The sequence below is a fragment of the Coturnix japonica genome, chromosome 6 (genome assembly GCF_054131305.1).
Source record: "Coturnix japonica strain WE chromosome 6, WE-NBRP24, whole genome shotgun sequence".
NCBI lineage: Eukaryota > Metazoa > Chordata > Aves > Galliformes > Phasianidae > Coturnix > Coturnix japonica.
The window spans coordinates 19,632,123-19,644,727 of NC_140668.1; the positions used below are offsets into that span (position 1 = coordinate 19,632,123).

Below are 12,605 nucleotides of genomic sequence, written 5' to 3' on the forward strand. Positions count from 1 at the left end.
ATGTCTTAATGCTCTTTAGATGCAAGTCTGGTATCTCATTTAGAGATGGAAGATTAAATCATAGGTACATTTCTACTTCTCCCTTTGCATGAGTGCTAGAAGAAGCACTTCTGTGCTTAAGATCTGTTACAGAAAGTTCTGCCTCTTGCACATGTGAGATATCAAAAGATAAGGATATTCATGTCTCTGTCACAGAAACAACTCGTATCACTTTAGTGGTAGCTGGAGGTTGATAGGAGATAGGAGAACTAGGAATAAAGGAAAGCCTTTGGTGTGTTAATGCACTGCTAACCTTAAAGTCAAAGGAAGCATCTTTAGGGAACCAACACAGCTGCTCAGCACACACTGACCCATTTCCATTGGGGTTTTTGTGCTTACCAAGGTGCACGCTCCCTGGGAATTCCAGAGACGGGCTCTGTCCATGCGCATTGACTGCAGACACTCGGAACTGATCATCAGCCTCTTCAGACAGATTGCTCACCGTGAACTCTGGGACGGGGACATGAGACTCGTGGCACCTCACCCAGGTGAAGCCAGTTAGTTTCTTGCATTCCACAATGTAGCCATCGACTGGAATGGGGCGGTGCATCTTCGGAGGGGACCATGCCAGCGTCACTGAGGTTTCTGTTTTATTTTTCACCACGGGGTCAGTTGGGGGCTGGGTGGGAGGTTTTCTGGGAGCTGAACAGAAATAAATTTCAGAAATATTAGCATAAGGTCATGTAGGCTGGAAAAGACCTTCAAAAGACCTTCAAAATCAGCAGACTCAACTTTCAGCATGACCTACTGAGTCCCACCATTAACTACTGTGGTACCTGAGGACATACATGACAAGCTTATTCCTGCAGGTATTTACATAGTGAATATATTCACCCTCTGGTTGCTTTGGAACATTTTAGAGGTTAAAATCCCATCAGACTTTTTCACTGTGTGCAGCCACTGATACAGGCAGGAGGCTGGGAATTACCTGATGGGCTCTAGTTACAGACTACTGACACAGTAAAGGATTGATTTCATTTAATTTTGGCCATCAGAAAGTTTGGTGTCTGGTTTCAGTCACCCATCTGGACTCCAATTATAATCATATGGAGAACAGCACATTCAGGAGAACTCATCTCAATAAACCTGAATGAAATCACAGAATCATAGGATCATGGGAGGGCTTGGGTTGGAAGAAACCTTCAAGATCATTAAGTGCTAGATGCCAAAGGTCCCACTAACACAGTATTAAGCCAAAAGCTAGATGCTGGAATCAGATCTCCTGACCTTACCATCAGAAACTGAGATGTCATATTTTGCTCAGAGGTGCCTGCTTGTAGGAGGGACAGCTTCCGAGCTTTTTCTGCTCCAGGAACCAGCTCGAGCTTCAGAATTTAAACAGCAGTCAGAAATTAAACTGAGCTTTGTCACCTCCATCAAATAGAAGGAGTGGTTGGGTGGTACAGCTTTCCAAATCGCTTAGAAACTGTCACAACAATCAGATGCCTACCTTTTCTTTTTTAACTTGTTAATACATAGAGCTTAATAGCATCAGAATGCCCCAAGCACTTCAGACAACAGGACAGCTGTAAACCCTTCTTTAAGGATTCCTTTGTTTAACCACTGAGTAACTGTAATTCAGTGGTGCTGGTAGGAGAAGGGAAGTCCTAATCTTCCCAGATGGTGAACAGAGTTGATGTTCACATGCAGACTGGTGCTGCAGCAGAGCCAGAAACCACTCATTTGGGAAACACAGCACCAAGAAAATAATGGGAATAGCTTCATAAATTCAGGAGCTTCACTCAAATTTCATGTCAGATCTATAATTCTTCCTATTTTCAGGAAGAAATGATTTCCCTTTTTCTTGTAGTTTTATTTTCTTTTCCTTTCCAGCAAGCAGCTTTGTAGCTTACAAATTGTTTTCTAATCACCTCCTGGTGTGGACAAATCACACAGGTCTGACTCCATGTTTTACATAGTTAGCATATTATATTTGTTCCACTATGGAACTGTACAGTCATAGAATGGCCTGGGTTGAAAAGGATCCCAAAGATCATCCAGTTCCAACCCCCTGCTATGTGCAGGGACGCCATCCACCAGACCAGGCTGCCCAGAGCCACATCCAGCCTGGCCTTGAATGCCTGCAGGGATGGGGCATCCACAGCCTCCTTGGGCAACCTGTTCCAGTGCGTCACCACCCTCTGAGTGAAAAACATCTTCCTAAGATCCAACCTGATCCACAACCCCTACACACCCTCAGAGCCCCCTAGAGCCCCTAGTCCTCCTATTGCCCACCACAGCCCCATATGCCCACTAGAGTCCCCCTCAACTCTCTTTACAGGCCCTGCACAGCTCTATATAACAGTCTTATAGAACTACCTCTAGTAGAAGCAATCTCCACACAGAGATCCTTTCCCAGCACACTGCGCCACGGGGGGAGCAAAACGGGGGGGGGGCACATACACACACAGCGCCGGGGGGGCCCGTAACCGACCCCCACCCATCCTTTAAAGGGGTGGGGGGTCCGTTTTAATGGGGGGGGGGGCGAGATCACCTTCACCCCCCACCCCCCCATCCCCACCCCATCCTTTAAAAGGGGGGTGTCCATTTTGGTGTTGGGGGGCAGTGACAATCCGCCCCCCCACCCCATCGTTTAAAGGAGGGGGGGTCCGAGACCACCCCCCCCACCCCATCTTTTAAGGGGGGGGGTCAGGGGCTCATGGGGGGCAGCACATCGTGCACAACATTGTGGGGGGGGGGGCTTTAAAAGGGGGGGGTTACAAAAAGCATAGCTCTCAACTATAGATGGGATTGGGGGGGGCTCAATCGATGGGGGGGGGCCCTTCATGCAGGGGGGGCACAGCGTAAGTCAGCGGCTTTGAGGGGGGGTGTTGGGGCTGTTTGGCCTTTGGGGGGGTTATTGTGTGCCCCACCCCCACCACCCCCACACACAATGGGGTGTTAATGTGGGGGGGGGGGGCTTAGATTAGTTGCGTTCCCTATAGCACTGCCCCCCCCCGTCATTAACCCCCCCGCTTTATCCTTACGGCTGAGCCCCCCCCGACAGCGCCCCATTCATCTTGATGGGGTGGGGGGTTTGTCACACGACCCCGGCGCGGCTTACGGCACATCGTCGACCCCACCCCACCCCCCATAACCCCACCCGGGGGGGGAGGGGGCGATGTGGTGAGTGGGGGGGGGGTTCCGGAGGTGGGGGTGAGCAAAGCGCAATATGGGGGGGGGGGTCCTATAACTGGAGGGCAGCGGCTGCACAAAGAGCCCGCGGGGGTCGGAGAGCAGCACTTTGGCTGGGGGGGGTCCACGGGGTCCGGGGGTAATGCTGCCCCACCCCCTCCCCCACCCCCCACTGCCGACCCCCCCCCCGCGTTGCCCCCCCGCCCCAACGTCAGCTCCTGCGGCAGCTCCTCGTCGCTCTCCTCCTCCTCTTCCTCGTCTGGGGGGTCAATATGTGGGGGGGGGGGTCCCATCGGGCAGCGGCAGCTCCGCCGGCTCCGATTGGCTGAGCCGCAGTGCGCGGGAGCGGCTGTTGTGTGCCGGTCGGTGGAGGGGAGGCTCTTCATGGAGCTGCCCCGCAGCCAACAACAGCCTGAATGAGATCCTGGAGTCCCAGACGCTGGAGGATGAGCTGGGAAAGAGCAGAGGCTCCCCACAGAAGGGCAAATCACGTCTGATAACGTGAGTGTGGAGCACAGCCAGCCCCTTCCTCACATGTGTGGGGCTGCCATGTTCCTCTGTGCCCATTGCAATGTGCCACCCCAATCCTGCTGCCCAGCCAGGAGTGGATGGGATGAGCAGGTTGGGATGCACAGAGCAGTGCTCAGACATTGCTGGGACATTTGTGCACTGCTGTTGAGCTTCCCTTTGTGCAGCAGGGGAGAGGATGGAGGTTTACAGGTGGATGGTTGTTATTTCTATGGCATTGCACAGGTGGTAGAACCATGTCCATTCCCAAACTTATTCCAGGGCATGCGGGAATTTGTGCAGTTGTAGTTCCTGAATTGTGCTATTTAAAACCCTCCTGTAAATGGGGATGTTTTGTAATGCCTGCTGGGGCTGCAGGCAGCATTGCCTTCCTCCTTAGGGGGCAGGTTTAATCACAAGCCTCCCTATTTCCTATCACAAACGTCCTACAAACCATGTCTGGGCATTGCTGTCTCGGCCTGGATCTCAGCTCCTGAGACTGTCAGATGTGAAGCAGCAGCAGCTGGGACAGGGCTGGCTCTGTGTGCCCTCTCTGGGTCTGTGGGCACAGAGTGGGGCAGAGGGATGACTGTGAGAGGGAGGAATTGCCCAGCCACAAGAAAGAGGAAATCAGCTGAAAAGGGGAGATTTGAGAAGCACTGAGGCTGTGGCTGCTTTGACAGTAAGAAGAAACCAAGCTGTCACTGTGCAGATGGGAACTCCAGTAGGAGAGCTGTGGTGGCTTTACAGATGGCAGACAGCAGCTGGAGTGTAGAGCCAAGGGTAGGGGGGGGATCTTCCTCTTAGCAATGCCATGCAAAGAATGATGCAGACTCCTGCAGGGTCGGCTTTGCTGTGTGACCCTGGGTGGAAGCAGCTGGAAGGTCTCAGCCCTTCTGCATTATCCCAGGAACTGGGGCAGTGCTCGGTCTCATCCCACCTCTGCTAATAGCAAATGCAGAATCCCTTATCTGAGTGCCCTTTTCTCTCATGTAGAGTCACCAACCCTGGGAAGTTCACAAAAAGTTTGGGTGTTGTGTTGAGGGATGTGATTTAACTGGGAAGTATTGGTGATGGTTGGACTGGATGATCATAAGATCATCCAGATCATAAGATCTGAGATCATAAGATCATAAGATCATCCAGGTCTTTTCCAACCTTGAAAATTCTATGGAGTTGTAGCAGATTGTGGGGGTGTAGGTGTGGTATATATATGTACACAGATGGGAATATCCGTATGGAAAAGATAGATCCATGTGTGTTCTGGGCTGCACTGAAAAAGGGGTGGCCAGCAGGAGAGGGAGGTGATTGTCCACTCCTGCTCAGCTCTTGTGAGGCCATATTTGCAGCACTGTGTCCAGGCCTGGGAAGGATGTGGAGCTGTTGGGGGGGGTCCAGAGGAGGGCCACTGTGATGATCAGAGGGCTGGAGCAGCTCTCCTATGAGGAAAGGTGGAGGGATCTGGGCTTGTTTAGCCTGGAGAATGGAAGGCTGTGGGGAGACCTCATTGTGGCCTTTGAGTACTTGAAGGGAGCGTATAAACAGGAGGGGGAATGGCTGTTTATGAGGGTGGATAATGATAGGACAAGGGGGGATGGTTTAAAACTGAGACTGGGGAGGTATAGGTTGGATCTTAGGTAGATGTTTTTTGCTCAGAGGGTGGTGACACACTGGAACAGGTTGCCCAAGGAGGCTGTGGATGCCCCATTCAAGGCCTGCAGGCATTCAAGGCCAGGTTGGATGGGCTCTGTCCATGAGCATTGACTGCAGACACTTGGAACTGATCATCACCCTCTGCAGACAGATTTACAGCCCCTGCACAGCTCTATATAACAGTCTTATAGAACTACCTCTAGTAGAAGCAATCTCCACACAGAGATCTTTTCCCAGCGCCCCTTTGTGACATCATAATGCCCCTTTGTGACATCATAACACCCTTTGTGACATCATAATGCACCTTTCTGATGTCATAATGCCCCTTTCTGACGTCATAATGACCCATTGTGATGTCTTAATGCCCCTTTGTGACGTCATAATGCCCTTTCTGATGTCATAATGCCATTTGAGACGTCATAAGGCTCCTTTGTTTTCATAATGCCTCTTTGTGACGTGATAATGCCTCTTTGTGACGTCATAATGCCCTTTGTGACGTCTTAATTCCCCTTTGTGATGTCTTAATGCTCTTTTGTGATGTCACAATACCCCTTTGTGATGTCATAACACCCCTTTGTGACATCATAATGCCCCTTTCAGACGTCATAATGACCCTTTTTGACGTCATAATTCCCCTTTGTGATGTCATAATGCTTCTTTGTGGTGTCATAACGCCCTTTGTGACGTCATAATGCCCTTTGAGACGTCATAATGCTCCTTTGTGATGTCATAATGCTCCTTTGTGATTCATAATGCCCTTTGTGATGTCATAATGCCCTTTCTGACGTCATAATGCCCCTTTGTGGTGTCATAATGCTTCTTTGTGAGGTATCTGTGGTGCCATTGATAATGAAGTGTGATGAACTGGAAGGCTTTCAGTAGAATTGCAGCCCTAACATAAACAATGACTTGAACTCTGGAATTCCGTGTAAAATCATTAGCTAGCTTGTGGTCCGGGTCTTCAAACCAAAGGCTGTGAGGTGCTGCTCTTGTTGACGCAGGCTGTGAAAGATGACTTGAGCTCTAAGAGTAATTTCCCTTCTGCTCTTTATATGAACGTCAAATCCACAATTAGAATATTAAGAAGATAATATAAAATTTTGTGCTGCTGGACTGAGGACTTCCATTAGCTGTTAGCCATAGTTTGGAACTTGCAAAGCAATCATATTGGAGCCTTGCTGGGCAACCTGCTCCAGTGTCTCACCACACCCACAGTAAAGCATTTCTTCCTAATATCCAATCCTAATCTACCTTCTTCCCATGTAAAGCCATTTCCCCTCATTCTGTTGCTACCTGCCCTTATGAAAAGTCCCTCCCCAGCCTTCCCTGTAGGCCCTCTTCAGATACTGGAAGGCCACTCTGAGGTCTCCTTGGAGTCTTCTCCAGGCTGAAGAGCCCCATCTCTCTCAGCCTGTGCACATAGTAGAGGTGCTTTCAGCCCTCTCTGATCACCTTCATGGCCCTCCTCTGGACCTGCCTGAACATCTCCAAGTCCTTCTTGTGTTGAGGGCTCCAGAACTGCGTGCAGTGCTCCAGATGGGGTTTCAATGAGAGGAGTGTGGAGGGGCAGCACCACCTCCCTCGACCTGCTGGTCATGCTTCTGTGCTTTAAGCTTATGCTTTAAGGTCCTATATGCTTTAAGGTTTAGATAGTGCAGTCGCCTCACCTCTTCAGGTTTATCTGTGAAGGTCCCTTCCAAGTGAACCGTGCTGATCCAGACAGTTCGGATTGCTCATTAAAGTGTTTTAGTAAGTTGGGCTGGTCCTACGAAGCAGTATGACTGCAGTAAGCAGTGTACATGGTGCGCTGTGAGTACTGCACACATTCCTCTTGGCAGCTTGTGGAACAGAAACTGTGCATTGTTTGGATTGTGTAAGTATTCCTGTTGGTCTCTTGTGATGCTTACCTTCTTAGAGCACCTTTCCTCGTTTGGCTCTACATATTTTGGTACCTTACTTGTTCTGTTTGGCTTAGCAGGGAAGGTCTTCTTCTGAAGCATCCTCAGTCTTGGTCTGGGCAGCATACTTAGAAATGACATGGACGTTACATGAGTGGGTGGTCAAAGGGGGGAAGAACTCACCTTTCTGATCTGTTTCCTTTTAGAACACAGTCCTGGAGAGGATTTGCTTTCCTTGTTTCCTGGAGACTTGGATTCTTAGATGGTTTTGACTGCAGCTATTTCTGATGTTAATTCCTTTTTCTGTACTTTAGTAGCCAAGTGCAAGTGGAGTGCTTTGGGAATTGTCTGAAGTTGCCAGGTTGCGTGTGATCACATATGTAACGTGGAGTTATGTGTGGTGCCAGTGATAATTAAGTGTGATGAACTTGAAGGCTTTCAGTACAATTTCAGCCCTAATGTAAACAGTGACTTGAACTCTGGAATTCTGTGTAAAATCATTAGCTAGCTTGTGGTCCAGGTCTTGAAACCAAAGGCTATGAGGTGCTGCTCTTGTTGACGCAGGCTGTGAAAGATGACTTGAGCTCTAAGAGTAATTTCCCTTCTGCTCTTTATATGAACGTCATATCAACAATTAGAATATTAAGAACATAATATAAAAGTTGTTGCTGCTGGCCTGTGGACTTCCATTAGCTGTTAGCCATAGTTTGGAACTTGCAAACCAATCTTATTTAGACTTTAGTGGTGAAATCTTCTGATGAAATCTTCCTTCTAATTCTGCAAAAGAATCTCGGTGGAACATTTCTGTCTGAAAAGGCTCTGGCATATGAAGATGTGCCAGACTGCAGCCATGTGCCAGATGCGTTTGGATCCATGGAATTTTCTGATGTAGCTTCAGTGTTTGAAGAATCTCCACTCGATCTAAATACTCAGAAAACAAAGCAGGTGTGTGAAGATGTACAGCTAGTTTCTTACAGAAAAAATACAGCTCTTAATCTAGAAATCTGCTTCTCATTGTATCTAGTGCTTACTCCATATTTAAGTATCTAGTGGACCTTGACCAAAGGAAGATAAAGATAGAGCAAAGAAGTATGTTAAGCATAAATTTTGTTGCCTTCTACCTGTAGGCCATGGTTGGTTTGACGTGATCCCTAACTCCAGTGTTTGGTTTGCACAGAAACAGCAAGCAAGGGAACAAGTAAAGGAGTCAGTGAGGATTTTAAAACACAATGGGAAGCGATAAGGCACAGTTAATAAGATTCTGGAGTTAGGCTGGAGGTAGGCAGAGGTTGAAAGGTACCGAAAGAAATTCAATCTTACTGTGTTGGACAACAAAATCCACTGTGATATTATTCAAATTTTTAACTAAACCAAGTGATAATTCATATTTATGTTTAGATAAGCTGGTGAGGGTTAATCCTCAATGGAGAATTGAGATGAACAAATAAAAAAATGGTGTTTGACAGTCTATAAGAAACGAACTTATTCTAGGAGAGAATCAGAGTTTTCAACTGTTTTGTTCAATAGCCAAATAATGTATGATATTTTTATAAGCTTTGTGTCTGACCTTCTCAGCTGTTAGAATTTCTTTGACAGTAACTTCTCCGGCTGTGATCAGAAAACCTTTTGTTCCGTCTCTGGCACCATTCGAGGCATGATACTCAACTGGGTGATATGGAATTCACACTGTCAACTCCAGTGACAAGAAAAGTGGCATCTAAGAAGCGTGCAAACACAGAGAATGTTGATGCAGAGTCAGTGTTAAGAAATGAGCTGCCCTTTGCATTTCCTGCTCCAAAGGCCTTCTTTTCGAAGAGCCAGACAGAGAAGCAAGTAGAAGGCATATCTTTTTAGGCGCCTACTTCCAAAGGTATGTTGTATCTAACAAATGGAAACCTAGAACATGTGTAGCTTAGGAATTTTTTACTTTTAATATGAATGCAGTACTTGTAGGTCCTAAAATTCTGAAAGGTTTCAGTGTGGGGTTTATTTGGTCACAGCACATACAGCTGCCATCCTGTACATCTGACAGTGCACTGCAAGCGGTTTAACCATATATCAGGGCATGGTACACGTCTGTTAATGATAGAAGTTCTCACAGTTTCACAAGGAGCATGCCTTGAGATGCATTCAGATAATGAGATAAGTGCTGTGTTCCTAAAACTAGCATGTGTCTCCACTCTCCATCGAGATTTAGTAGATAATTTCTTTAACAATTATGATGAGAGTTTTGTTTTGTTTTTATTTTTTTCTGGGCTATTATTTTGAGTGAAAGAAAAGGGTATGCTTTTATTTAAGCGAGCTTTTGATTGCATCATGCTTCTAAATTAAATGTAACCTACTGAATTCCTCATGATAGCATACGAGTACTTGCGTGTATCTGTTCTCCCTAATAGAGGGAGAAGAGACTCAGTGAACCTGGACAGTGTTACCCAGGGTTGTGAGAACAGCTAAATGATTGTTGAGAACTGGTCAACTCGTGAGCCTGAGACCTGGGATCCTCCATCCTAGGGTGGAACTTTACTGGAGCACGTGGGTGCCACAGCAACAAAAGGACTGTGTACAATAGACTGAGAGTTTGCTGAGTTTCTTGGTTTACAGAAAGCACAACTAACTCAGCAGCAAGTGACGTATTTGGGATAGGAGATGACAGCTGGACTTTGAACCTTAAGGACTGCCAAGAAAGAAGCCATCTGCTCAACCCCTGAGCTGCAAACTGCCAAGGAACTCCATACGTTGCCAGGAATGACAGGAGGGTGCCAACCATGGATACACAGCTACGGACTGATGGTAAACTTGAAACAGCTTGAAGTGAGTAAGGGATATCCAGGGTGCACTGGTGCTCAATATTCAAGAAGCCCATCAATCTACACTGGGCCAAAGGATACCAGTTTTAATATCTCATGCAGTGTTTACTGTATTGGAGGCAAAAGGGGGACATTGGCTTTCACCCCACAGAATCACAGAATCACAGAATTACCCGGGTTGGAAGGGACCTCAAGGATCATGTAGTTCCAACCCCCCTGCCTAGCAGGGCCACCAAACATACGCCTTTACTAGATCAGGTTGCCCAGGGCCCCGTCCAACCTGGTCTTGAACACCTCCAAGGACGGGGCATCCACAACCTCACTGGGCAGCCTGTTCCAGGACCTAACCACCCTTCTAGTAAAGAACTTTCCCCTAACATCCAACCTAAATCTTCCCTCCTTCAACTTAAAACCATTTCCCCTAGTCCTGCTATTATCAGCCCTTTCGAAGAGTTTACTCCCCTCCTGGGAGTAAGTTCCCTTCAGGTACTGAAAGGCTGCAATGAGGTCACCCCGCAACCTTCTCTTCTCCAGGCTGAACAAACCCAACTCCCTCAGCCTGTCCTCATAGGGGAGGTGCTCCAGCCCCCTGATCATCTTCCTGTCCCTCCTCTGGACCCTTTCCAAAATCTCCATATCTTTTTTGTACTGAGGGCTCCGCACCTGGACACAGTACTCCAGATGGGGCCTCACAAGAGCAGAGTAGAGAGGGACGATCACCTCCCTATCCCTGCTGACCACCCCTCTCCTGATGGAGCCCAGGATCCCATTTGCTTTCCGGGCTGCCAGAGCGCACTGCTGGCTCATGTTAAGTTTCTCATCTATCAGGACCCCTAGGTCTTTTTCAGCCGAGCTGCTCTCAAGGACCACTCCTCCCAGCCTGTACAGGTGCCTGGGGTTCTTCCGGCCCAAGTGCAAAACCTTGCACTTTGCCGTGTTGAACCTCATTAGGTTCACCCGAGCCCAGCTTTCCAGCCTGTCAAGGTCCCTCTGAATGGCATCTGTTCCCTCCACCGTATCGACTGCACCACTCAGCTTGGTGTCATCAGCAAACTTGCTGAGGGTGCACTCCATTCCCTCATCGATGTCATTAATAAAGATGTTAAAGAGCACCGGTCCCAAGACAGACCCTTGAGGGACGCCGCTCGTTACCGGCCTCCACCTGGACATAGAGCCATTGACCACCACCCTCTGTCTGCGGCCTTTCAACCAATTGCTTATCCATCTAGTTGTCCACCCATCAAATCCACCTCCCTCCAATTTGGAGATGAGGATGTGATGGGGGACCATGTCAAAGGCCTTGCTCAGGTCCAGGTAAATGACATCGGTCGCCTTCCCTTCATCCACCAACGCCGTCACTCCATCATAGAAGGCCACAAGATTAGTTAAGCATGACCTTCCCCTGGTGAAGCCATGCTGGCTGTCTCGGATCACATGCTTGTTCTTTATGCGATCAAGCATGTTGTCCAGGAGGATCTGTTCCATAATCTTCCCAGGCACAGAGGTGAGACTCACCGGCCTGTAGTTACCCGGGTCGTCCCTGCTCCCCTTCTTGTAAATGGGAGTGACGTGACCCTTCCTCCAATCATCCGGGACCTCACCTGACAGCCACGACTTCTCAAATATGATGGAGAGCGGCTCAGCAACCACCTCAGCCAGCTCCTTCAGGACCCTGGGATGCACGCCATCTGGCCCCATAGACTTATACTCATTCAGTCTAAGGAGGCACTCTCGGACTTGCTCTACCCTTACAGTGGGGAGGGATTTACCTCCTTGGTCCCCACATGGAGGTATGGGGGTGCAAGACTTAGGGACGTGAAAAAGACTAGAATCCTGGCCACCAGTGAAGACCGAGGTGAAGAACTCATTCAGCACCTCAGCTTTCTCTTCATCTGTTGAAGCCATTTCTCCTTTTAAATTTACCAGAGTAGGCACGCCCATTTTGGCCTGTCTCTTCTGGCCAATGTACCTGTAGAAGGTTTTCTTGTTGTTTTTCACATCCCTCGCCAAGTTCAGTTCTGCCTGAGCCTTGGCTTTCCTGATCCCACATCTGCAAGTTCGGACGGCATCCCTGTATTCTTCCCGGGTGACACAGCCTTGTTTCCAGAGCTTGTACACCCCTTTCTTCACCCTCAGTTCTCTTAGCAGGTCCTTGCTGAGCCATGCCGGTTTTCTACCTCTCCTGCCCACTTTCTTAATCAGGGGAATGGAGACCTCTTGTGCTGCCAGGAGGGCATCCTTGAACAGTAGCCAGCTCTCCTCAACGTCCTTATCTTTGAGGGCAGCGCGCCAGGGGATCTTGGCCAGCATTCCATTGAGTAGCTTGAAGTCTGCTCTTCTAAAGTTGAGCATCCTGGTCCTGCTCTTTGCCAGGCCCACATCGCTTGAGATCACAAACTCAACCAGGGCATGATCGCTGGAGCCCAGGCAGCCTCCAACCTTGACGCCTTTGATGATCTCCTCAGCGTTGGTGAGCAGCAGGTCCAGCAACGCTTGACCTCTGGTCGGTCTGTCCAATACCTTCCCTTCTGCTTGGTGTGCTTAATGCTTGGCCCACAAAGTTATT

At 48.6% G+C, this 12,605-nt stretch overlaps 1 long non-coding RNA gene across 1 annotated transcript; it reads left to right on the forward strand.

The window, feature by feature from the left end:
- Positions 1–405: 405 nt before the first annotated feature.
- LOC146760469 (uncharacterized) lies at positions 406–9,053 on the forward strand. The gene is made up of 3 exons (XR_014947709.1): positions 406–620; positions 8,019–8,177; positions 8,815–9,053. It is a non-coding gene; the product is annotated as an uncharacterized LOC146760469 (long non-coding RNA).
- The last annotated feature ends 3,552 nt before the right edge of the window (positions 9,054–12,605 follow it).